Source organism: Triticum dicoccoides, chromosome 3B (assembly GCF_002162155.2).
Source record: "Triticum dicoccoides isolate Atlit2015 ecotype Zavitan chromosome 3B, WEW_v2.0, whole genome shotgun sequence".
Taxonomy (NCBI): domain Eukaryota; kingdom Viridiplantae; phylum Streptophyta; class Magnoliopsida; order Poales; family Poaceae; genus Triticum; species Triticum dicoccoides.
Window position 1 is genome coordinate 111,230,140 of NC_041385.1, and position 24,977 is coordinate 111,255,116.

Consider the following 24,977-nt stretch of genomic DNA (forward strand, 5'->3'; position numbering starts at 1 on the left):
CAACCCATGTCGGTCTGCCCGTTCCTCCTAGCTTAGATAATAAAGTTCAGGTTACCCAGTGATTCTCATACCGTCGCCCCACTCCCCTGAGTTTTTAGATGAGGCATCCGGTGTCCCTCCCCGCCAGATCCACATCCCCTTCTCCAGAATGTCGCAGCCTAAGCTCGACCACGTATCCGGGGGAGCCCGACGAGCGTTCAGCCGAGAAGTGGTTTATCATGGCCTCTCCGGCGGACATTGGTGAGGTGGCCGCCGTTCGCCCCGACCTGTCGATCCCAGAGCAACATGTCACTGTAGAAGCCGGCGAAGACATTGACTACGTTGCCATGTCGAAGGCTTCATGTCAGCGGGCTTGCGTATTAATGTATCTCAGGAAAGCTGGCTACAACATCAAGCTTGTCGACAGCGGCGGCTTCACGCGGGCCATGTCATAGGTTACGTGGTCCATCCCCAACCCCTCTAGTTCAACCGCCGTCGATCTCTTCGACGGCCCTGGCGCTGATCTCCTCCGCCAAGCGGTCAAGGATTTGCGATCCTTATACGCAATTGAGCCCATTTTGTCATTTCTTAAGGACACATTCTACGGCGGCGGCTTGGAATCCTCAATTGCCAAGTCGGATCTCATCGACCATGACCACGACGACAAGGAGGGCACCCACAAAGGTTCTTCCACCATGGGTCTGTGCTCTTCCAACTGGAAGAATCTGGTCCATGAAATGTGAGTCAACATCTTATCAGCAAATCTTACCTTTTATAGCTTGCCAACCCGTACCCTTTGTTATAGTAGCATTTGTCGTGCGGTGCTATAACTGTGCCGTGTTTAATTATTTCAGTTATGCAAAAATGTATTGTTCAATAAGGCTATGTGATGTTTAAGTATGAATTGTCCACTTCAGTTTCACGAATGGCTATATTTGGTTGTTTATAGTGAGTAGATGCCTTGTTTATCTGTTTTAGGTTTTTAGGTTGGTTGCAGTGAGCATTTTTCCAGTTATCGAGTCGATGCCTTGTTTATATGTATTTTGTCTTAGTTTAGTTGCAGTGACCATTTATCCAGTTATCAAGCAGATGCCTTGTTTATCTGTATTTGGTTGTTAGGTTGCTTTTTTTAGCATTTGTCCAGTTATCAAGCAGATGCCTTGTTTATCTGTATTTGGTTGTTGGGTTGCTTTTTTAGCATTTGTCCAGTTTTTAAGCAGATGCCTTGTTTATCTATATTTGCTTGTTAGGTTGGTTGGAGTGAGCATTTGTCTAGTTTTCAAGCATATGCCATGTTTATCTATATTTGCTTGTTAGGTTGGTTCCAGTGAGACTCTGTCCAGTTTTCAATGGCTATATTTGGTTGTTATACTGATCATTTATGCTTTGTTTATTTCAGTCATTCACAATGTGTTGTTCATTATGTGCAAGTCAGAACTGTGCCGCTTGACTTCATCAATACCAATTTGAACGGCTATATTTGGTTCCAGTTATGCCTGGTGTAGTTAACACATGCCCTTTATTTCAGTTTTACACATTTATCCAGTGATGTTTAAGCATTACCTATGTTCTATTCATTTTCAAAAAGACCAGTTTGAATTGCAATATTTGATGGCTGTTAAGCCTGCTGTCGATAACATTGCCTTCCATTTTATATATGCTTTAACAGCATGCTGAAACCAACACATTCAAGCTATCATTTGGAGATGATATTGTTTACCTTTGCTATATTTGTGTGATGTTAAGGTTGCCGTACTTATCATGCCTTTTCACTACTTATGCAGGACAACAACGGGAGTGGCCACCATTTTCCGCCGAGGTTATGTTCATTCCTCGGCTTGTACTCCCCCGTCGTTCCATAATGTAGTGCATATAGATCCAGGCCTAGACACTTGTTAGCTTCTAATATTGACTCGTTGCTTGTAGGTACATATGCCCTTGGCAAGGATCCATGCATCGACCCTTTTTGCGTATGGGGCGATGAGATATTCATGAACAAGCATCAAGTGAGGAAACTGATAAGGATTATTAGCAAAAAGATACGAATGGTGGCAAGCAAATTATTTGTTTATGCTCTATCCAACACAACAGTGAGCTGTAGGATGGTAACTACAAACCCTGCATCCTTCTCTTTTTACTGCCATAATGAGTTGTTAGACAACAATGTCTAAATCTTTCCCATTCGTAGTGGTTCCCGAAGCAGTTCACTCAAGATTACCTCGCATAGTACATGATTGGCAGTCACGCAATGAAGGTTGAAGTATTTCATCGAGACTATAATGAGCATCGGGAAGTCATAATGAAGACAATGAAGGATGGACGGGCAGCCACCACAAGGGGTTGGCCTAGAGTCGTGCGCGCATTACGCATGGAGGAGGGCACAATATGGGCATTCCGCTTCAGCTTCTCGAGCAACCAGAATGTCTTTCGCCTCTCTCTTTACAGTCTTTAGTACAACTGTGGTTCATCATTCTTTACTTGGTGCTTCTGTAGTTTCAGTATATGTACACATGCATCAAATTATGCATTCATCGTTGAACCTATATTTGTAATAAACCTGGTTGGATATGAAATAAGTGATTGCCTACTTTCAAATTCAAAAAGGTGATTTTTAAATTAGGGATTAATTATGGATTACACTGCACAGGGTTTGCAAAAGCGAAACGTCTGTGATAGACGTGGAGATCAGGCGCGTTTCTAGGATCCACTACGTGTGCAATCAATCTCCACCGCACACACGATCAGCCAGGAAAAAACGTGTGCGATCAATCTCCACTGCACTCACGATCAGCCAAGAAAAAATGTGTGCGATTAACAACAACATCACACACAGTTCTTTTTTATTAAATGTTTGCGATAGTCACCTTATCACACACGCTTCGAATTTATTGACTGTTTGTGATGTTGTGCGCATCGCAAATGTTTGGTACTTCTTGGATTAACTATGTGGGTTGTACATATTAACGAAAACGTATTCCTTGGATGGACGGTGTGGAATGTACATACGAATGGAAACGTTTAGCGGGGGATGACTGTGTGGGATGTACTTACGACCGGAAACGATTTCGCCTGTATAATTGTTTTTTAGCACTACTGTATGTATAACCATATTTGCTAGCTCGCCGGTCGCACACGACCTCATTTTGCCGAGCGTGTGTGCCAGGAGGGCATATCCCCGACGGTTTCTGGGTCGTGTGGGAAGGGCCCCCCTATCGCCCACACTCACTTGGGGACGGTTCCAAATGTCGTTGCGGAAGGGGGTTTAAAACCGTCTGTATAGCACCGACGCTTACCAGTGACCCACAAATCATTCCTGAGTACTTCTCAAAATTGACCCACTTCTTATATCTCAAGGAAAAGTAGTTTTGTCTTTACCGAAAATCCCTATACAACAGAACAATTGTTGGGTTTTCGGTCCCCACCAAAAATCCGGTCCATCCTATATAGGACCAAAATGTTGATCATCTAGTGTTCTCTAGACATCCGGTATCTCTTGTGCCACTTGCTGTCTGATTGTGTCTGAAGATCTGGTGTGATTTCAACAAAACATATTTGTCAAATTTTCGGTCCCATCTGGAAATCCGGTGCACTTCATCCAATAGAAAATGTCAGATTTCCGATACTTACCGGATGTCTTGTGCCTCCCAAGACACGGGATGTCCGACAAGTACCATACGTCCGAAGAGTCCTCATTTTAGCCAACTCAGCACTGCATTCATCATTTGGCACACTACAGCTACCAGATGTTCGGTGATTCCACCGGACATTCAATGCTTGATTTGCCACCGGAAGTCCGCTAACCCACTGGACGTTCGACACTTACTCAACTCACACAGCTCCAACAACCACAATTAGCTAGAACTATAAATATCCATCTCCCACTCTAGGAGAGGGTTGACCACTCCATTCAAAAAGATCCTGAGAACCCTAGAAGTGCTCCTTCTCACTCTCCTAACCAAATCAATGATTCCAGAAGCATTTGTGAGAGTACTTCCAATCAAGTGATAAATCCACTCCCTCTCCCTATTGTGACCAAAGGATATCGGGATTTGAGAAAGTTGAGCTTTCCCCATTGATCTTGTTACTCTTTGAGGATGAGACTCCTAGCCAGTCCGAGTACTCCGGCGAGGAGTCGAGCATTGTGATTACTGATGTCTACTACACAATTTTATTTTTTGTAGACTCTGTTGGGCCTCCAAGCATAGAGTTTTGTAGGACAACAACAAATTTCCCTCAAGTGGATGACCTAAGGTATACCAATCCGTGGGAGGCGTAGGATGAAGATGGTCTCTCTCAAATAACCCTACAATCAAATACAAGAAATCTCTTGTGTTCCCAATACACCAAATACAATGGTAAATTGTATAGGTGCACTAGTTCAGCGAAGATATGGTGATACAAGTGTAGTATGGATAGTAGATATAGGTTTTTGTAATATAAAATAATAAAAGCAGCAAGGTAGTCAGTGACAAAAGTGAGCACAGACGATATTCAATACTTGAAAACAAGGCCTAGGGTTCATACTTTCAGTAGTGCAATCTCTCAACAATGCTAACATAATTGAATCATATAAAAATCCCTCAACGTGCAACAAAGAATCACTCCAAAGTTTTTATCGGAGAACGTAGGATGATAACATGTATCAACCTATGTGCCTAGATTGCCCCAATGTCACCAAGGGAATCCACAAGTTGATTACTAAAACATATATCAAGTGACTCGATATAATACCCCATTGTCACCACGGGTATCCATATGCAAGACATACATCAAGTGTTCTCAAATCCAAGATATTCAATCCAACATAATGAAACCTCAAAGAGCAAGACTCATTCAGCACAACAAAGATAGAGAGGGAAAAACAAAACATGATCCAACTTTATTAACAAAGGTCGGGGTACATCAAGATTGTGCCACATCAAGAACATGAGAGAGAGAGAGAGATCAAACACATAGCTACTAGTACATACCCTCAGCCCGAGGGTGAACTACTCCCTTGTTGTCATGGAGACCGCCGAGATGCTGAAGATGGCATCCGGTGATGATTTCCACCTCCGGCAGGGTGCCCTAGAAGGACTCCAGATGAGATCGCTTCGGTACAGAGACTTGTAGTGGTGGTGTGGGTGTTCTACGTCTCTTCCTTGGATTTTCACTATTTATATGAATTTTTGGCGCAGGTTTCATGTCAGGGGGCCATGAGGGGCCAACAAGCTCAATAGCCGCAACCTAGGGGGAGTCGAGCCCCTTGAGCTTGTCGTTCCCGTGGACTTTGTCTCATCCACCTCCCAGGCTTCAGGGGTCTCTTTCGGTCCAAAAGAAATACTGTAAAGTTTCGTGGCATTTGGACTTCATTTGGTATGGATTTTCTAAAAAGGCAAAAACATGCAGAAAACAACAACTGGCACTAGGTTAATAGGTTAGTTCCATAAAAATCATTTAAAAGTGCACTAAAACCATATAAAACTGTTGTAAACATGGCATGAATACTTCATAAATTATAGATACATTGGAGATGTATCAGCATCCACAAGCTTAATTCCTCTCGTCCTCGAGTAGGTAAATGATAAAAGAAATAATTTGTGAAGTGTGAATGCTAGCATGGTGCACAAGTCTAACCAATGATAATTTCAATCACTTTTCCTAACATCATAAAACAACTCTTTCTCATAAAACTCACCATGATAAAGTAGCAATCACTTCACATGTTACGGTTTACACAATATATTCTCTTGAAACTTAACAAGCTATGTTCTTAGTCACCAACCAATTTCAATACATCTTATTTTCAACAAAATCTAAGTAAGAGCTCTACATCCTATGATTTCTAATCAAAGCATATTTTAGAACAAATAGCATCCATCGAACACAGAGAAAGATAGGGGCTTAATGTTTCGCCTCCCAACTTACTTATCATGTTAACAATAATAACTCATGATCAAATTATTGGTGTACAAACGTAGGGGCTCTCCTTCTGACCCCTTTACTTGTGCACGGGCAGTCGGAGCCAAGCGCCATGGCCGCACATGGCAGGGCAAAGGAGGGAAGCCGGAAGGAAGCCGAAGGCTCGAGACAAACAAGGCAACATCAAGGACTAAGGCCACAAAGTGCAGACGGGCGAAGCAGGTTTCCCCGGCAAGCCCCTTGCCGGGGCGGCTCGCCCACACCAGCGGAGTAAGCCACCCTTGAACCCACGGTTTCCAATGTCAACGACCACGTTGGACCAGGGCTCGGGAGGCGCCTCCATGGTGGCATGCAGATCTTTGTGAAGACAAAGAACACTCAAGATCAGATGATGATTGGAGGGCAACATTCCCCGTCAAGATCCTTACCGAAGAAACCCACAAGACCCTCGGTAAGATCCTTGCCGGGGGTGCTAGCGCGTCACGGCAGGACCCTTGCCGGGCCACCCGACAAGGCCCTTGCCAGAGGCGACAGCAGGGCCACTGCCAGGCCCGCACCAGCCAACTCCCCGCCGCCGTTAGCATGCAGCTGCCAGCCAAACCAGCTGGGCAGGCACCTGCGTGGCAACATGCAGCTTCCAGGCCAACTCAGCACGCACCTGTGTGGAGGCATGCAGATCTTCGTGGAGGCTCCACCACCGCGCCACCTCAGTTGCTTGCCTGCCTACATGGCACCGCATGCATCGCTGGCCAGGGCGCGTGCCGAAGCGAGGAGGAGCGGCGACGGACGGGACGGGCCTTGTTCCCGTCCCCGATAATGTGAAGGGACACCTAAGCCACACATGAAATGCATCTTGTCCTGTAATACGAGCGATAAGCTCACAACACTGTAGGCTCTTTCCATCTCCTGTGTGCCACTGTGGCAGCCCCTTCCGCATATAAAAGGAGGCCCATGGCATACAGGAAAAGGATTTGGCTCTTTCGAACCATGCAACACCCATAGCTAGTTCGAGAGCTCAAGAACACTCAATACATCCACCAAGAAGGACTAGGGTTTTACGCATCCGCGCGGCCCGGACCTGGGTAAACGATCCTTGTGTCAATTACTAATCCTGCTCTCCTCACAACCCCGCGCCCCGCAACCGTAGTAGGGATTCTCGTGATCCCATAGGTGTCATTTCGCATCGACATCTTTGGCGCGCCAGGTAGAGGGCGCAATTGTGAGAATCTGGTCTGGTAGTTAGCTTAGCTGTTCTTTGTCGCCATGGCTCCTAAGAAGAAGATGACCACGGCGATCGGTTCGTCTGGGACCGGATTGCCAGTACCGGTGCGGACCAGTAGCGGGCCAGTCGCGGAGAGAACCCGTGGCGCGGCCCATGAACATCCACATCACCCTGGCAGTCCAGGCCTGGTGAGTGGCGTCGTTCGTACACCAGGCGACGAGTCGCGCATCGCGGGCTCCCGAGACGGAGTTGGACCCCCCGCAGGCGGCACGGGGCCCTCCAGGGGTGCCGTCGTGCCGCCAGACGGTGGCGCAGCGGCCTCCAAGATGCCAACACCGGCGCCCACGGCGTGCTCTTCTTAGGTTGTGCGCGATGAGCAGCACCATCGTGCTAGTGACCCTGCGCGCCGCCCTGGAAAGAGTCCCGTGCGCCCATCACATGATAAGGAGGGCCAGCACGCGCGCCGAGGTGCTGACGGGGGTGGCAAACGGCTGCGGGGCCGTGACGCGGCTCCTTCTAACATGGTTAGAAGTCGAGGCGCATCGTGGTCTACACAGCTTTCGCCACTGCCCACACCAGCAGAAGCCCTAGCACGCACGTAGCTGCTCCTCAATTTTCCTCCCGCCATGGAGAAGCTCGACGAATGGAGGGCCACCGTCCGGAGCATTGTTGGCATCGCCAACAACGATGAGTTGCGGCCAGCGGGACCCGTAGGCTGCCGCTCCGTTGGGCCACCGCACGCCAGTGGAGGCCGGGCCGGAGGCGGTGCTGCCACGGTGCACTCCCCTCCTCCATCCCGACCGCCGCCAACGTCGGTCCGTCGCGAGGACGCTCGTGATGATATCTCCATAGCATCGTCGGACCCGTGAACCCACCGCGACCAACGCCAAGTTCTTCGGCAGTGAGTTCATGAAGACGCTCGAACCACCATCGAGCGCCGGCGTGACGTGCGCCACCAGTCGGACAGGCGGGCAGGGACCACTATGGACCGCCCAGCATCGGGAGGCTACGCTGGCCTACCTTACGAGGTGGGTTGTCCGGCCTTCACCCATGAGCTATGGCAGTTCCGGTGGCCCTCCCACCGCACGTTCAATCCCGACGTTGGCGAAAAGTACAACGGCAAGACTCACCCGTCGGAGTTCCTCATCATCTACACCATCGCGATGCAAGCTGCTGGGGCCCGTGACGACAAGGTGCTTGCCAATTACTTTCCGTTGGCACTCAAGCCTAATGTTATGTCATGGTTGATGCACTTGCCAGTAGACTCCATTTCTTCTTGGGCGGATCTGTGTCATGAGTTTGTTGGCGCCTTTACCGGAGGCCACCAAGCTCATGGCCAGGCGAGTGATCTGCATATCATCCCCCAGAAGGAAGGAGAAAAATTGCGCAAGTACATCCAAAGGTTCAGCCGAGTGTAGTACAACATCCTCGACGTTCATCCTGCCGCCGTGATTGGTGTATTCCATCAGAATGTGCGCAATCGTAAGATGCGTGAAGAGCTGGCGATGAACAAGGTCAGAAATGTGGCCGAACTTTATGTTATGTCCGATCAGTGCGCTCACGCTGAAGAGGGAAGGAAGTACCCCGGCGAAGACGTCGGCGCGGAAAGCGACTCCACAGATGATACCGCCACCCCGGCAAAATAAGGCCGGCGCCGTAACAGGAAGCGCAGGGGCAAGACCGTGCTTGCCGTCGACGGGTCCGACGATACCGGCGCCACCAAGAAACCCAAGGTAAGTGACCCCGGCAAGGAGGTTGCCGGGTGTGCCGCTTGCCGGGCCTTGGCGGCTGCCGATAAGCCAGGGGGCTTTGACAAGCAGTATTGTAAGATCCACCGCACCAAAGGCCACGACCTCCAGAACTGTCGGCAAGTAGAGCTGCTCATTGAGAAGCAGATAGCCGAGTACGAACGGCGGGACAAGGAGAAAGGCCAAGAATGCACCGAAGGATCCGGCAAGAAACGTGGTGGCCAAGGGGGCCGCCGCGGCAAGGACAATCAGCAGGAGAGGCCCGCCCTGGGCCGTGACAAGAAGTAGGAAGATGATGATTATGACGAGGACGATGAGTCTGGCGACCACGAGTTTCAGAAAGCCATAGAAGCCATGTGCGTCGATGGTGGCACCTCGCTGCATACATCCCACCTCCAGCTCAAGCAGTGGGCGCGTGAGATCAGAGCGACGGAGTCATCGGTCGACGCACGGAAGCCAGTGAGGTGGTCCAGCACGCCTATCATCTTCGACGCCGAGGACCATCCTGACCGCACGACCGCGGTCGGGTGCTTGCCGTTGTTGGTCTCCCCAACAATCCGCAACCTCAAGGTGACAAAGATGTTGGTTGACGGCGGGGCCGGTCTGAACTTGATCTCACCTGTTGTGATCAAGAGGCTGCAAATCCCTGATGGAGGCCTCGAGGAGACGGGCACGTTCCAAGGGGTCAACCCAGGGAGGAGCCAGCTGAAGGGAAAGGTCACGCTGCCCGTGACGTTCGGAGGCGAACTGAACCACAGGACTGAGAGGATTATCTTTGATGTAGCCGAGATCCCCTTGCCCTACAACGGGATCCTCGGCCGCCCGGCACTAGCCAAGTTCATGGCAGCTTCACATTATGCCTACAACATGCTGAAGATGCCCGGGCCGATGAACATCATCACCGTCCCCTCCGACAAGAAAGATGCATTGATTTGCACCGACCAACTCTACCGGGAAGCAGTTGCAGCAGCTGCCGCCAAGGCACCTGCTCCTGCCGACGGAGCCCCGGGAGGGAAGAAGACCGGCAAGACCCCTCGCACCTACTCCGGCAAGCGCACTTCTTCGAGTGTTGCGCTCCCGTTGAGGACGTGCCAGAGAGCTCCGCCAGCAAGAGCAAGAAGTCCAGAGCTGCGCCACCAAAGACCAAGACGGTGCCTGTCAAGGAAGACGGCACGGGGGGAGCTTTTACCATAAGCTCCACCCTCAACAGCAAATAGGAAAGCGAGCTCGTCACTTTCCTGCGGGCAAATGTCGATGTGTTTGCATTGCAAGCCTCCGACATCCCCGTCGTTCCCAAGGAAGTGATTGAGCACCATCTTGCTATCTGTCCTCATGTGCGGCCCGTCAAGCAGAAGGTCAGGAAGCAAGCTCTAGAAAGGCAGGAGTTCATCACGGAGGAGATCAGAAAACTAGAGGCGGCAGGCTTGGTAAGAGGAGTACTCCATCCGACATGGTTGACCAATCCGGTAGTGGTGCGCAAGGCAAACGGGAAGTGGAGACTGTATATTGATTACACAGACATCAATAAGGCTTGTCCAAAGGATCCCTTCCCGTTACCGCGCATTGACCAGATTGTTGACTCCAGGACTGGTTGTGACCTGTTATCATTCCTCGACGCCTACTCGGGATACCACCAGATCTTCATGACGAAAGAGGACGAGGAGAAGACATCATTCATCACCCCATGTGGTATGTATTGTTTTTTACGGATGCCTCTCGGGATGAAGAGTGCTGGCTCAACCATTGCAAGAGCGGTCCAAAATGGTTTTGAACCCTAGCTACATAGAAATATGGAAGCTTATATGGATGACATAGTGGTCAAAACCAAGGACAAAGCAACACTTGTGCAAGATCTGGAGGAAGCATTTGCAAACCTGCACAAGATCAACCTCAAATTGAACCCTGAGAAGTGTGTCTTTGGTGTTCCGTCTGGCAAGCTTCTCGGATTCTTTGTGTCCCAGCGCGGGATCGAGGAAAACCTAGATAAGATCAAGGCCATCGAGCAGATTGAGGCACCCAAGCGAATCAAGGACGTGTGTCGGCTCACTGGATGCGTCGCCGCCATGAAAAGATTCATCTCCAAGTCCGCGGAGCATGCCCTTCCCTTTTTCAAGATCTTGAAGAAAACAGGCCTAGTGGAGTGGACCCCAGAGGCTGAGGCAGCGCTGCAAGATTTGAAGAAGTACCTCTCCTCTACCCCGGTGCTGGTTGCATCCAAACCACAAGAACCGTTGCTGCTGTATCTAGCGGCGACAAATCAGGTGGTTAGCGCCGCACTAGTGGCACAGAGAGAGGTGGACGAAGAGGCGGCGGCAGCGGCAGAGTCAACGGATGGCGATCTGGAACCCTCCCCAGCAGGGCTCGGTCCCGGCAAGACTGAGTCCCCGGCGGGGGCTGACGCCAATGCAACAGGGTCCACGCGACCGGGTGAAGTGGCGCAAAAGAAGAAGTTGACGCAGCACCCTGTTTACTTCGTCAGCTCCCTCTTGCAGGGGGCTAGGTCGAGGTACTCAGGTGTGCAAAAGCTGCTCTTCGGCCTCCTTATGGCCTCGAGGAAGCTGCGCCATTACTTCCAAGCGCACGAGATCACGGTGGTCACCCGCCTCCCATTGCAGCGGATACTGCATAACCCAGATGCAACGGGGAGGATCGTGGAATGGGCCCTGGAGTTGTCAAGTTTCGGTTTAAAGTTCGAAAGTACCTCGACAATTCAGAGCAGAGTCTTGGCGGAGTTTGTTGTAGAATGGACCTCGACGCCCAATGAAGAGGTGCAGGAGACCACTCTCCCCGGCAAGGAAACAAGCGCAACTGGATCATGTACTTTGATGGTGCCTTTTCGCTGAAGGCGCCAGTGCTGGTGTGCTGCTTGTCGCGCCCACCGAAGGGCACCTCAAGTATGTCATCTAGATACACTTCCCCTGGGAGATGTCAACTAACAACACCGCCGAGTACGAGGGTTTGCTTGCCGGTCTCAGGATCGCGGCGGACCTCGGAGTCAAAAAGCTCATCATCAGGGGTGACTCACAGCTCGTCGTTAGGCAGATCAACAAAGATTATCAAAGCCCATTGATGGAAGCTTACGTAGATGAGGTGAGAAAACTGGAGGAGCACTTTGACGGTATACAAGCGGAGCATGTCTCTCGGACGAAGAATGACATCGCTGACTGCCTGTCAAAACGCGCTGCCCTCAAGCTACCCATGGAACCATGTACTTTTGTGCTTCAGTTAACTCAACCATTCGTTGAACCGTCAACCGGGCAGAACAAGCGGAGGAAGCTAGGCTCTGGCAAGTACTTCCCCACCGAGCTCCCCGGAGCCGCTAGCAAAGATGTTGCCGTGGGTGCTGATCCTGCCGCGGGGCAACCGACTCCGACAGGGCCTCAGGTCATGGCCGTAGAGACGGCCGCTCCCGTGGCAGAAGAGATGCCTTTGGTCCTTGTCGTCGAGCCACAGGCTCCGGCATGGGTGCAGCACACCGTCCGATTCCTCCAAAAAAGAGAGCTTCCTGAGGAGCAGGAAGAGGCAAAAAGAGTAGCCCTCCGGTCTACTCTGTACCAATTCGTTGATAACATATTGTACAGAAAAAGACCAAATGGGGTGAAATTGAAGTGCATCTCCCAGGAGGAAGGACTAAAGCTGTTGGCAGAGATACATGGAGGCATATGTGGCTCCCACATAGGGTCGAGGGCCCTTGCCGGCAAGGCTTTCCGGCAAGGTTTCTTCTAGCCCACCGCCCTCCAGGATGCGACGACACTTGTAACCAAGTGTGAACTGTACCAGTTCCATTCGAAGAAGCTTCATCAACCAGCTCAAGCCCTTCAAACTATCCCTCTCTCCTAGCCCTTCTTGGTCTGGGGGCTCGACATATTGGGCCCCTTCCCCTGTGCTGTCAGGGTTTTGAGTGCTTCTACGTTGCAATCGACAAGTTCACAAAGTGGCCAAAGGTGGAAGCAGTGAGGAAGGTGACGGTGCAGTCAGCCATCAAGTTCTTTAAGGGACTAGTGTGCCGTTTTGGGGTACCCAACAGGATCATCACCGACAACGGCACACAGTTCACAAGCCATGCCTTCATGCAATACATTGAGGATCTCGGCAACAGGGTCTATTTTGCTTCCGTGGCACATCCACAGAGCAACGGCCAAGCAGAGAGAGCAAATGCTGAAGTTCTGTGAGGCTTAAGAACGAAGACTTTTGATAGGCTGCGCAAGAGTGGAAGGCACTGGATTGATGAGTTGCCGGCGGTTCTTTGGTCGATCAGAACGATGCCAAATCGAGCCACCGGCCAGACACCCTTTGCCCTGGTCTACGGGGCAGAAGCAGTTCTCCCCACGGAACTCATATACGGGTCACCTCGAGTGCTCGCTTATGATGAGCTTGAGCAAGAGCGATTGCGGCAAGATGACACGACGCTCCTTGAGGAAGATCGTCTCTAGGCGGCTGTGAGAACAGCACGCTACCAGCAAGCCTTGTGCCGCTACCATAGCCGCAAGGTTCATGCCCGGAGCTTTGAGGAAGGCGACCTTGTTGTTCGGCACATTCAGTCGGCCAAGAATTCCAACAAGTTGACACCAAAGTGGGAAGGCCCTTATCGGGTAACACGAGTCACCAGGCCCGGCGTAGTCCGGCTGGAGACTGAAGATTCCATTCCAGTGAGCAACTCCTGGAACATCGAGCATCTCAGCAAGTTTTACCCATAATTAAGGCGAGGCTACCGGGCCTCCCGGCAAGCCACCCTTTTGTACAAGCCTTGCCGGCAAGGCATGTAACCCTTTGTACAAAGCCAGGTGCAGACCCTGAGCATAAATAAACGAAGCACTGGCGCCCTCATAGCATGCATGCTAGGTCGAGTCTCTTCCTCGGTTAGGGTTGATAGTGCTTGGCAGCGGCTAACCCCTAGCTTAGAGGTTGAGTGCACGACTCTCTGTTCTTCTCTGTCTTCTTTTGTTCGCAGGGCACATAAGTATTCTTGCCGAGCTATTTTGGAAGAAAGAGGATGGACTGGCGTCCGGCCCCCGGCAAGCCAAAGTTGCTGGGGGCTGCAAGAACAAGGATCTATCCGCGACAAGCCAAGGTTACTGGGGGCTGCAGATCCAGATAAGTCTTCTATCCTTTATCATGCATTTCGTTATGGACTGGGATATGTGAAACCTTGTTTTATCCCTAGGCTACCGTGCTCCCCTCTTTCCGTACCCTAGGACTATCTCCTGGGGCCGAATTTGGTCGTAGTCGCGGCAGCAAGGAAATGAAACGAGGAGCCTAAGCCCACCTCATCCCTGCCTCCACCAAGGGCGTGAGAAAGGTCAAGTAAAGTGGGGGGACGGCAAGGCCTGTTACCGAGCAAAAAAACATTTATCTTAAAAATAACGAGGATTCGCTCCTTGTCGTGGGTTCCACCCGCGAATGAAAAGCCCGGCAAACATCCCTTTTTCATTAAAAAACATCCCGTTTAGGTACATTTCATACGAAATGAAAAACATGAGCAAGGGGATTACAAGTTCTACAGTTAACAAAGGCCCGAAGGCTTACAAGACTAAAAAGAGATAAGATGCCCGTAATCCCTTTCTTGTCCCTCTCCTCAGGAGGCAGGTCAAGGAAGCGAAAAAGGGCAAAAGGGGCGCCTAAAAGAGGTACAAACAGCAGAAGGTGCTAGAAGAACATGCCGGCGGTCGCCTAGGAAGGGGTCGACAGTGGTGGCACCGGAGGGAGAGCTGGAAGATGAGGCAGCGGTCCGTCAGTACGCTATGAAGGCGTCGGTGCCCGCGTACCCCGACCTGACAGCCCGCCACCCGCCTTCTTCGCCTTCTCCGGCCTTCCTACGCCAGCCGCCGAAGGAGACGACCCCGGGAGGTTCAAGGAGCTAGCCCCTCCCCCGACAGGTCCCGCTGGAGGAGCGGCCAGGTACAGATGCTGCTGCCGCACCCGCCCAGGCGCGGGGTGTCCGATGCCTAGTCAGACTCATCCCCGTCATCTGCCCCGCTGTCCTCCTCATCACTCTCGCTTGAGGAAGTGTTTCGATCGCCGGAGGAGCTCTCCACGCAGCACTTCAAGTGAGTCCAAAGATCTCCAAAGACCTTGATGGTGAGAAGGCCGTTCTCCATTAATTTGAAGAAGAAAACAAGCCCCACCGTCAAGTTGTGGACACGGGCGAAAGTTTTCCACCCTCGGTGAAGATACATGACGTGAGGGGTGGTGAACTCGACGTTGGCCCATGTGCCGCTGTTCCCACAACCCCTCATATGCAGCCGCAACGCCTGCGGTGGATCCAGCTCCATCTCCCGCGTGAATCGAGTCGGGAGGCGAAGACGACGGCGCGGCGGTTGGCACGGCCTGATGAAGAATTCGCAAGGGTTGTCCTTGACGTGGCCCTCCACCGGAGGAGGGGCCGCTGGCGGAGGCGAGGCCGATCTGCCGCCCTGTCCTCCTCTCCCTCGAGCGCCACGGAGGCCTCGACCTCGCCCCTCTCCCTCCCTCTAACGGCCGGCTCCACTGCTACGAGCTCTTGGGGGGGGGGAGCGATGCTTTGTCTAGCGGAGACCCTCGCCGCCACCGATGAAGCATCGCCACGCCCCCTCGCCATGACAGAAGAAAGGAGGAAGCGGGAATGGGGAGAGGCAGATGACGAAGGATTGAGAAGCGTCGTTCCTCCCGCTCCCCTCTTTATAAAGGGGCGGGGGTGAGGCTCGGCCGCCCCCTCTCGGCCATTCCGGCCCGTTGAAGTAACAGCAAGCGGGGCTGTCGACCACCCTCCCTGCTCCATTGAAGGCGCGTGGGAATCGAACCACGCGCGCGCGACTTCCCGCATCCCGCGTGCCTGTCATTCGCTCTGCATCGTGCATGCAGCAAACATGGCGCGAGGGATGGGCGTAGTGGGACGCATGGAGCAACGGTTCCCAAGTAAGGGCAGTAAATGAGTAGCGGCCCTGTGGTCTCGAAGATACACGCAAGCCGCCTCTTTACTGTCCACCACAAGATGACGCCAGCATGCTTCTGTCACACACGCATGCGCGACCCCCACGTCGCGCATTCAACGCGGGTCATGAGGAAGCACAACAGACGGAGCAGTTACCATGGTAAAATCCACCCCGCCTGCCCGCGCACCATTCTGGGCCTGGCCCAACAACGTGTCGTGCTGATGTATGGCCCAGGTCCGGGGGCTCCTGTCGGTGTACAAAAGAAGGGATCTCCTTCTGACCCCTTTACTTGTGCACGGGCAGTCAGAGCCACACACCATGGCCGCACATGGCAGGGCAAAGGAGGGAAGCCGGAAGGAAGCCGAAGGCTCGAGACAAACAAGGCAACATCAAGGACTAAGGCCACAAAGGGCAGACGGGCGAAGCAGGTTTCCCCGGCAAGACCCTTGCCGGGGCGGCTCGTCCACACCAAGGGAGTAAGCCACCCTTGCACCCACGGTTTCCAATGTCAACGGCCACGTTGGACCAGGGCTCGGAAGGTGCCTCCATGGTGGCATGCAGATCTTTGTGAAGACAAAGAAAACTTAAGATCAGATGATGATTGGAGGGCAACATTCCCCGTCAAGATCCTTACCGAAGAAACCGACAAGACCCACGGCAAGATCCTTGCCGGGGACGCCAGCACGCCACGGTAGGACCCTTGCCGGGCCACCCGGCAAGACCCTTGCTGGGCCACCCAACAAGGCCCTTGCCAGAGGCGACAGCAGGGCCACTGCCAGGCCCGCACCAACCAACTCCCCGCCGCCGTTCGCATGAAGCTGCTAGCCCAACCAGCTGGGCAAGCACCTGCGTGGCAACATGCAGCTTCTAAGCCAACTCAGCACGCACCTGCGTGGCGGCATGTAGATCTTTGTGGAGGCTCCACCACCGCGCCACCTCAGCTGCTTGCCTGCCTACATGGCACCTGATACGTCTCCAACGTATCTATAATTTTTGATTGTTCCATGCTATTATATTACCCCTTTTGGATGTTTATGGGCTTTATTTTACACATTTATATCATTTTTGGGACTAACCTACTAACCGGAGGCCCAACCCATATTGCTGTTTTTTTGCCTATGTCAGTATTTCGAAGAAAAGGAATATCAAACAGAGTCCAAACGGAATGAAACCTTCGGGAGCGTGATTTTTGGAACGAACGTGATCCAGAGGACTTGGAGTGCAAGTCAAGAAGCAGCCATGGCGGCCACGAGAGGGTAGGGCGCCCCGCCTATAGGGCGCACCCCCTGTCTCGTGGGCCCCTCGGGCGGCCACCGACGTACTTCTTCCTCCTATATAAGCCTACGTACCCCGAAAACATCCAGGGTGCCAATGAAACACAATTTCCACCGCCGTAACCTTCTGTATCCGCGAGATCCCATCTTGGAGCCTTTGCCGACACTCTGCCGGAGGGGGAATCGACCATGGAGGGCTTCTACATCAACACCATAGCCCCTCCGATGAGTTGTGAGTAGTTTACCACAGACCTTGGGTCCATAGTTATTAGCTAGATGGCTTCTTCTCTCTTTTTGGATCTCAATACAATGTTCTCCCCCTCTCTTGTGGAGATCTATTCGATGTAAACTCTTTTTGCGGTGTATTGTCCAAATCTAATGAATTGTGGGTTTATGATCAAGTTTATCTATGAGAAGTATTTGAATCTCCTCTGAATTCTTTTATGTATGATTGAGTTATCTTTGCAAGTCTCTTCGAATTATCAGTTTGGTTTGGCCTACTAGATTGATCTTTCTAGCCATGGGAGAAGTGCTTAGCTTTGGGTTCAATCTTGCGGTGTCCTTACCCAGTGACAGAAACGGTTGCAAGGCACGTATTGTATTGTTGCCATCGAGGATAAAAAGATGGGGTTTATATCATATTGCATGAGTTTATCCCTATGCATCATGTCATCTTGCTTAAGGCGTTACTCTGTTCTTATGAACTTAATACTCTAGATGCAGGCAGGAGTCGGTCGATGTGTGGAGTAATAGTAGTAGATGCAGGCAGGAGTCGGTCAACTTGTTGCGAACGTGATGCCTATATACATGATCATGCTTAGATAATCTCATAATTATTCGCTTTTCTATCAATTGCTTGACAGTAATTTGTTCACCCACCGTAATACTTATGCTATCTTGAGAGAAGCCACTAGTGAAACCTATGGCCCCCGGGTCTATATCTTATCATATTTGCTTCCAATCTACTTTTATTTGCATCTTTACTTTTTGCATCTATAATATAAAATACCAAAATATATTTATCTTATCATACTATCTCTATTAGATCTCACTTTCGCAAGTGGCCGTGAAGGGATTGACAACCCCTTTATTGCGTTGGTTGTGAGTTCTTTGTCTGTTTGTGTAGGTGCGTGGGACTTTTGAGGAGCCTCCTACTGGATTGATACCTTGGTTCTCAAAAACGGAGGGAAATACTTATGCTACTTTGCTGGATCACCCTTTCCTCTTCAAGGAAAACCAACGCAAGCTCAAGACGTAGCAGCACCGCATGCATCGCTGGCCAGGGCCCGTGTCGAAGCGAGGAGGAGCGGCGACGGCCGGGCCGGGCCTCGTTCCCGTCCCCGATAAAGTGAAGGGACACCTAAGCCACGCATTAAATGCATCTTATCCTGTAATACAAGCGATAAGCTCATAGCACTGTAGGCTCTTTCCATCTCCTGTGTGCCACTGTGGCATCCCCTTCCACCTATAAAAGGAGGCCCATGGCATACAGGAAAAGGATTTGTCTCTTTAGAACCATGAAACACCCATAGCTAGTTCGAGAGCTCAAGAACACTCAATGCATCCACCAAGCAGGACTAGGGTTTTACGCATCCTCGCGGCCCGAACCTGGGTAAACGATCCTTGTCTCAATTACTAATCCTGCTCTCCTCACAGCCCCGTGCCCCGCAACCGTAGTAGGGATTCTCGTGATCCCATAGGTGTCGTTTCCCACCGACACAAATATATTTGACTGGATATATGTGTTGGGATCTTTCCACGCCACATGATGCTTGCCAACTAGAGAATAGGTTGGAATAAGAAATTGACGCAACAAAAATAAAATTAACAGAAAATGTAAAAGATAAGCCCTTCGCAGAGGGGAAGCATGGATTTGCAAAGGTGCCAGAGCTCATTGCTTAAAATAGAGATGCAGACATTTTGAGTGGTGTGCTTTCCTGTCAACTCACAACTAAGAATTTCAATATCTTCCATGCTACAAACCTTATTGCCGGTTCCCATGCGGAAATAAAAAATTTACTCCCCTTGATCCATACAAACACAAGTCATGGCTAGCAGGATTAACGGGTCCCCTCCAAACTTTCAACTTTCCAGGAGAGCCTTTGTTTTATTATATATATATTTATTTTTTTAAGGGACTGGGCATCCCGATTACTAGCCTCTCTCGTGCAAGGAAAAGTGAATAAACACCCACCATGAGAATAACCCACTTAGCATGGAAGATACCGACCGCCCCGTCGCTCCACGAGCGGAACGGGCACACAAAACAGATGATTATTTGAAGGTTTTAAAGATGGCACATGCAAATTTATTTGGAACGACAGAGTAATACTGTATATAGATAGGTATGGTGGACAGTCATGGAAGAAACTTGGCTCAAGGATTTTGGATGCACAAGCAGTATTCCCGCTTAGTACATAAATTTTGGCTAGCAAAAGATTCTAAACAAGCACCACATGTTGGAGGATCCATAACAATATAACTTCTATGCAGATATACCCAAACATAACTCATTTGTTGTCTTCCTTGTCCAGCTTCAACTAATTTGATCAAGGATGAAAATAATTAATTTGTATTCACAATAATAAAAGATGTACAAGATAATATATCTGTATGTGAAATTTCTCTTTCATATATACTAATCATTCATGAATTGCTTGTATGACAAATATTGTGATTGTCAAACTTCAATAAATTTTACTTTATAAACCCATTGTGAAACTACTACTAAGCATGATACAAGCATATAAAGCGCATATAATTTCAAATTTAGATATTCAATTCATTAAACAATTTACTCTTAGGATATAAGTGAAGAACAAGAGTAAATGACAAACTACTCCAAAAGATGTAAGTGAAGATCAATGAGTAGTAAAACAAGTAAGTAGCTATGCGAAGACTCTATCCAAATAAAAAAATCATAACCAAGTATTTTATTCAAACAAATAAGAAAAAAAATATAATGACATTCCAAGAATAGCACATCTCATGAGAAGAAGCAAAAAGCTTAGGCTCAACCAAGACTAACCGATAGTTGTTGATGAAGAAAGGTCGGATGCCTACCGCGGCATCCCAAAGCTTAAATGCTTGAGACTTCTTGGAATATTAATTTGGGATGTCTTGCACATCTCCAAGATTGAGCTTTCGTGTCTCCTTAATTCCTCTCAAATCACGATTTCCTTAATCTTAAGAACTTCATCCACACAAAATCCAACAAGAACTTGTGAGATAAGTTAGTATAAATTATTGCAAAACCATCGTACTATTAAGAGGGGATAGTGTTTGAAACTTTTCTTTCTCTGATGCTAAACCAAAACCTATGAGAGTTGAGAGAAATCACTTTGTCTTCTAAAACTTTACTTGCCAGTCATAGATGTTGTCCGTCTTGGTCACGAGAGATATGTATTGGACCGAGGAGTTAGCTTGACTTGTTCCTCTAGTAAAGCTATCAGGTGCGTTTGAAATTCGATCATTGGAAACGTGTTAGTTGTCCATTGGTTGGACGTCATGTACAAAATGGTCATTTCCACTTGGCACGGTTGGTGCTATAAATAGGCACCCTGCTCCAGTGTATTTTGTTGGTTGCTCCATGTGATTCTGCAAGTTTGTTTGAGCACCCTCTCTCTGAAAGATTTTAGTTTAAAAGCCACTCAGAGAAAACCTAGAGCCAGGAAACTATATAGTGGTTTAGCATCATAGAGATCTAAGTTTAGTATGCTCCACCTTTTACTCTCGAGCGCTGCTAACTCTAGTGTTGGGAAACATAGTAGAAAAAAATCGCCCTACGAACACCCAGGAACAATATGAAGGTGCATAATGGGTTTGGATCAACGATCATTACTGACTCCAGGAGTGCAGTGAAAGTAGAAGAGTTCGTGTATATCATACTCAGAGTCCCTCGAACATTGATGAAGATCGCGCGAACCACCCTCGAACGATCCCTCGAAAGGAAGACAGTAAGAACGACCTCTCTACTTGGTTGCAAGCGTACGTCTTCACGATCCGGCAGCGCTTCACCGTCAAGACCTAATCGTCCCTGGAGAATTAGAGGGAGGAGATTAGAACCACATGAGGCTTCTAATTATGAGGATTAGAGGTGTCTATGGTTAGCTCTAATTAGTCAACTAGGACCAACAAGAACCAGAACTAGATCAACTAGAGGAAGCTCCAAAACTTGTATCTCCATAGGGTGGAAATCCTCTAGTATATATAGATTAGACAGGAGGGAGAGGGCAAACACCAAGAAGAGAAAGTCCCCCTTGGGGCGCTGGTCATAGGAGGGGGAGTTGGACTCCTCCCCAAGTCCAATTCGCCCCCATCCCTACAAGGAAAGGGGGGGGCACCTTCCTACTTGTGGCCCAAGTTGCCTTCCACCTCTTGGCCTTTTAAGATCCATTGATATTTAAATTAAATATAAAATGTTCTTATTATTTTCAGATCATTATATATATAATTTAACACTTGGAAACATTTACCACCTATATATAATTAATCGGTAATACCCGGTATTACCCGAGATTCACCGAAACCCTTCCGGTAACCCTGAAACGCTTCCGGAACCTCTCAGAACTATTCTGGATATTAATGAAATAATTCCACAAATATATTATCATTACTCCCATACTACTAACACTTAGCAGATCGTGATTACCTTAAGCTTGTGACCCCCCAGGTTCGGTAAATTACAGACATGAACGAAAACCCTTCATTCAATGACCGATAGCGAAACTGTGGATATCCATATCTATCGGTCCCTATGATTACACGAATGATATTCGAGTGAACCTTTGGTTATCATGTGATGTTCCCTTTGCTTCATGATACTTTACAAAACCCGGTGTACATCGGTATCCTCCTGAGTCATCACCATGCTCATTATACCATTGCTTCAGTTACCAGTTTTGTTCTTCTTTCTCGTTGACGTGTTCCGGCATCCATGTGATGTAGTCACCTGTGTATGTCCAGACGATGATGGATGTCATCACATCAGGAGGGCCCTAAGAATATCTCTCCATCATCGGAGGAGCAAATCCCACTCTTGAGCAATCATGCCACTTGTCAAACTTTCCAATGAGCCTGAAAGTTGTCGTTATGATCACCTTGTTACAGATGACGTTTGAGCAACCCCAAAGCCCACTATATGGTAGGAAGTAACTGAGATACTCTGATGGTCTGAGGAACTAAAACACAAGCTAACACTCTGTTTTATAACAAATGATTTCAGATGATATAATCACAAAGTATAACAGACAAGAATTGGGTTGATTCAATATGATTGTTCTTCTAACGTCATAGCCTCAATGTTGTTTTAAGACTATCATTACACTTAATGATATCCCAAGATCCGGATAACGTGATCACCAACAACACTTGAGCCGGTCTTAGAGGCGAGACCAGGAACCTATTGTTGCCGTTTATTACTTCACACATGCATATGAGTTTTCCATTGAATCTCATATTCTGGGATCATAGTAGTTATAGCATGAAATATAACCTCTTAATTACAAGTAATGGCAATATAATAATACAATATTATTGCCTCTTAGGCATATTTCCAACAGTCTCCCACTTGCACTAGAGTCAATAATCTAGCTGCATAGTCATTAAACACCTATGGCTTATCTAGCGTTGCTCGTGCTTTGCTTGCGGTAGAACCTTTGTCATTAGTTTTGACATATTCAAAACATTGTAATATTTGTGTTAGTCTTGTCTGGTTTTTAATCCATCTTGCTTTGAGTTGTAATATCTTATTCGAAATAAAATATTATTGGACCCATTGCACTTAGAATCACACCAACTATACCAAGACTCTTCTTGATTATATTCATAATATATTGTAAGTGGTTTCATCATACTTCGGATCCACCCATTTATATCAAGAATTTTCTTGATTAGCCATATTCATAATATAATGTTTATGGGTTTCTTACAACTTTTGTAACATCCAATTATATCAAGACATTTCTTGATTTGGACAATATTGAAACATCTAACGTTTTCATATATCTCCATCGTTATAGAATCAACAATATTGTTCATAAATAGTTTTAATTAATTATCATAACCCAATTATATCAATTATGAAGTTGATATTCATATACTCTCAACAATGAACTATAACTTCATATTGTCAAAATAATATATTTATTCTTTTGAGATCCTTGATATCCGTTACTAACACTTAGTAAAACTCGTTGGCCCCTTTTATATATCAAAACTATCAAGTTGAATTCATTCATCTACCCATGATTATCAATTGATTCTCACACGCATCTAGATATATGACAATGGGAGAAACATTTTCGCTATTTAAACCTTTGTCAGGAATATATAAGTTTATTTTAGCTCAATCAGACATTTTAATCCATCTTTATAGATCCTTCTATGCCCAATATTTTGCCTCACAATTTGATGGAAAACATGTTTCAAAATCATTTTGTTTATGCTCTGAAGCTTTATATTATTTCCATTCCATAATATGTCATAAAGATATGAGAGTAGAAATACTATATAGCTCCCACTGAGTTTTATATATACACAAAATACCTTTATCAAAAATCTTAATGCCAGCTCACTTGTTATAATCTTCAAAAACTCTTTTAAAGATTGCACATATGTCCGGTATCTTGAGGATTTTAAAACGTTTTCTGGTTGTATCTTTCATACATCCTTTTTCCTATTTAGGAAATTTGTCTTGATATCCATTCTACTTCATACTCTTTGAAGTATCAACCAAGTTCTAAACTTGTTTGTTATGTATGAAAATTAACAACTAAGTTCTAAACTTAATTGTATATCTATTTTTGTTTCGGTGGGCATGGCTTCCCTGTAGTGATCTACTTCATCTTCTTCCAAGATGAATATATCATCATGAATTTCAGAAAATTTAATGATATTCCTTATTTGTATAATCCTATTACAAGCTTTAGAGTTTCTACATCCAATGTAGTAACTTATGATTTATTTAGTAGACAATCCATTGGAACAACTTCAGGTTTGTTAACCATGATAATTTCCGTTAGAGATTCGTTAATCCTTTCCAAGATGTAATGACCTCCCAATTTTGAAAAGAAAACCCTTTCTTGAAAAATGTTCATCCGTGACAAACACTTTGCCTTTTTGAACATTTCAATGGAATGAATCCACATCATGTTAGATATCCTACAATTCAGCATTTATCTCGTTTATAAACTCCATAACTCATATGGTTTCTATTAGCCAGATTAATATGCGGTGCTCTGTTTACTGTATATCTTGCTGTTTCAATTATACCCCCATTTTTATAAAAACAGATAGGTAATAAAACAATTCCACAGTTATTTGAGGGTATTGCTAAAATGATGACTCACATAATTTTCTTCAATATTGAGGAATCACTTTATCTTTTGTCATAATGATCCTTATCTTCATTACAAAATATTTGAACTCTTCAAATAATATATTCTGAAATTCCTTTGAACTATTCAAATATTTCAGATTTTTGTTCAGTAAATCATATTTACCTGATCTTTAATGAAGCACAATTCTCCACTACGCATTGTGTTATTCATGAGACTTTATACATCATTATGTATTTTTATTTCATTTCTCAAACAAGATAATTCAATACTTCATCTATATGAAGATTGCTTCCCGATACAACCAAGAAGTGCCACATTTAAGTGGAGCTCATTAGGGCGTGTTCGGTAGCCCTCCAACTTCTCAACTCCTCAGCTCCAGGCGAGGAGTCCAGCCGAACGCTCCAACTCCTGGAGTTACGGGAGAGAAACCGGCGATTTGCTACGTGCAAATTTGCTGGAGTTGTGGAGTTGGAAATCTGGAGCTCCACCAAAACTGAGAAGTGGGAGTTGTGAAATATTACACTAAGGGTGCCACTGCGAAGTGAAACCGCTGATACTAGTTCGATCGAGCGTCGCTCGTTTCCCAGTCGCTGCCATCCCCC